This window comes from Dryas octopetala, chromosome 5 (genome assembly GCF_963921425.1).
Source record: "Dryas octopetala chromosome 5, drDryOcto1.1, whole genome shotgun sequence".
In the NCBI taxonomy this organism is placed as follows: domain Eukaryota; kingdom Viridiplantae; phylum Streptophyta; class Magnoliopsida; order Rosales; family Rosaceae; genus Dryas; species Dryas octopetala.
This window is the reverse complement of record NC_141370.1, coordinates 5,215,565-5,218,199: the sequence shown is the minus strand read 5'-3', so window position 1 is coordinate 5,218,199 and position 2,635 is coordinate 5,215,565. Positions and strand designations below refer to the sequence as shown.

The 2,635-nt window shown below is 35.1% G+C and overlaps 1 long non-coding RNA gene across 2 annotated transcripts; it reads left to right on the top strand.

Moving 5' to 3' along the window:
* The first annotated feature begins 413 nt into the window (after nt 1-413).
* Nucleotides 414-2,305, top strand: LOC147283721 (uncharacterized). 2 transcript variants are annotated; one of them, XR_015122447.1, is made up of 4 exons: nt 414-634; nt 847-953; nt 1,494-1,574; nt 1,708-2,305. It is a non-coding gene; the product is annotated as an uncharacterized LOC147283721 (long non-coding RNA). The 2 variants fall into 2 exon arrangements; XR_015122446.1 differs by having other exon boundaries at nt 847-1,574.
* The last annotated feature ends 330 nt before the right edge of the window (nt 2,306-2,635 follow it).

Here is a 2,635-nt window from a genome sequence, read left to right as displayed (position 1 = left end):
TTTTTTTATATTTGGGAATTGGGGTTTTGTGACTTTGTCAATGATGGGTTATGGTTTGGGTAGGGGTTTTGTTCTTAATTAATATCTTTTTACAAAATTGGATTATTCTACCCCTCTAAATCTTGATCTTATAGCAAACAGAATTTCGATCAAAAGCATGTTCATGAATGTGTGTGAACACAATGAGATGTTGATATATGCCCTAATCATGAATGTAAAGAAATACTTATGTGGTGTGTATGCATATGGTTTCCACCAGGGTCTTATATTTGTAGTGGATAGCACTGATGGAAACAGTGCTTTGCTCCCCGAATGCTCAGACAAGTAAGTTTTCTTGCATATTAATGCAGACCTGGCTTAGTTATTCTCTAATTAATTGCTTGCCTTAGATATTGGCAGCCACTGGCTTTAGATGTACAGGTAATTTTCTTACATTTTTTTTAGTTAATCTATTTGACAAATTTGGTTATTTGATCCACTAAATATATTATGCTTACACTTCAATGCATTTATTTGCAGTACTTTGCTGTTAGGCAAGGCTAGTTACAAAGTTGTGAAAGACAACACTAATTGGCTTTCTAAAGCATACTATGGGAATTAGATGTTTATGGTTTACTGTTGTGTGGCATGTGAGGTAATTGTAACATGGTTTGTCTATCTACCTATTGCTTATATTTTCAATAGGTGTAGTTCCTGCTCTTAACTTGATTTGATTGTTTCCTACATAGGTGCTTTATATAATCTATTTCTTATTGCAAAGAACGAAACTAATAATTTGATTAAGTGCTGCAGTTTTTCTCAGATGTAAAAAGGATAATTTGGTTTCTGAATTTTTCCTTCTTTTAGGTTTTCATGGATCTTGCAAATCCTATTACACCTCCTTCTGTTCTTGTTAATTGGTTTGAGTTTATTTGGATGGGCAGTCAATTAAGAAAGCGGTTAATTTGATACAGGTAATATATATTACTTTGCCTTTTGGACAAACTCAGGGCTATTCAATTTGTCTGTAAATGAAGAATTTTTCTTATGGATGTTTGCAAATAGTTGAGGTTCCCCTAAAATAAATTGATCAACATATTAACATTATCAGCATTATGATTTCTTGAAGTTCACCAATCTGCACATACATCCTCCATTTACATCACAAAGAAGTTTTCTAATTAATTAAACAAGTGAACCAAGTATTTGTTAGGGTCTTTAGATGAGAACATATGCCATAGTAGATTAATTTGATATGTCTAAATGTCTTGGTCATAACTGTTCTCTTGCACTATTAACATCCTCAATATCAAATATTGTGATGGTTATCCCTAGCATTTTTGTTCTAGAAGATTGGTCCTTCACTTTTTTTGAAGGACTCAATAGACATCCAGAATCTATTTTTACGGACAGGACACTTGCTGAGCTTGGTTGTGGATTGATTTACTTGGCACAACTTAGCTGCTTTGTTTTACATTTTTTAAGTGTTTCTCATGTATATATTGTCTTCATAGGTATGTATACTAGATATATTGTCTAAGTAGGGCTGTCCACACATACATGACCAAGTATACTGCAGAGTCTGTACTCCCAAGGTATGTTAAAGTTTTACAGCCTTTTTCTTCTAGCTTTTTGTATTTCTTTAATTTTGTTGGTTATATGGTTTTTTTAGTGTCAGTTGAGTAGACTGCCCTTAATTATGACATGAGTCCTTATGGTAAATTGCAGGAATATTGTATTAGCATTTCAATATTAATTTCCCAACCATTCTTACAAGTTCAACCATGTTATGCTTATCCCTCATATATGGAGCGAGTTCGAAACATGCATGAAGAGGAGATTATGCATCTGCAGAGGTAGCAGCAGTACATGGAGATGCACTTTGAGACTCGTGTAACAAGTGCTCTTGAAAATTACTTCAGGAATGCTGTTTCGCCTACTGGAAGCACGCAAGGATGCTTGGGTGCATCACTACAAGTCCTAGCAGAGTGTTCCCAACCACAGCTTCAATGACCACTTCCAGTTTGTGATGCTCATAACCCCTCTGCTGCAAATATGTCCTATCGCGCGTGGTGGTTTTCTGAATGCTTCCTCCTCTCCAAATGAAGGCGCAAGTCAGCACGGAAGACTGTCAGCTGCTAGTAGGGGGAACTTTGCCTCTCGGAAGTAAAATAGTTGGTGATAATTCCAGAGAGGTGTGTGATAGCTAGACTTCAATATATCTGCTGCAACACTTTTGTTTTTGAAACTTATTTTGGATAGTAACACTTGCTAATATATATTAGCTTGTTGGCCAAATATATAATACCAAGTGTACTTCTTTTGGGCATCCTAGCGTTTGGTTGGTCGAGTCTGCTGTGTTGCTTTCATCAGGGATGAAACTTGAATTTTCAGGTTGTAATTAATGGTTGGTATATGCAGACTTTTTAAAGAGTTGTTCATATTAGAGAAATGCTTTAGAGATAGTATTAGCAGCAGCAATGTTTGTAATTCCTCTGGCACTCATCAATATGAATATATGTTTATCCTTATGTTTGGAAAACAAGTTTCATTTGATTAGCTTCCCATTTGGTCTTTTTGGAATGTATGTTCTATGATGATTTTATTAGCCACAAATTCAATTCAGCAAATACAATAGTTTCAATGCAGCTTATTC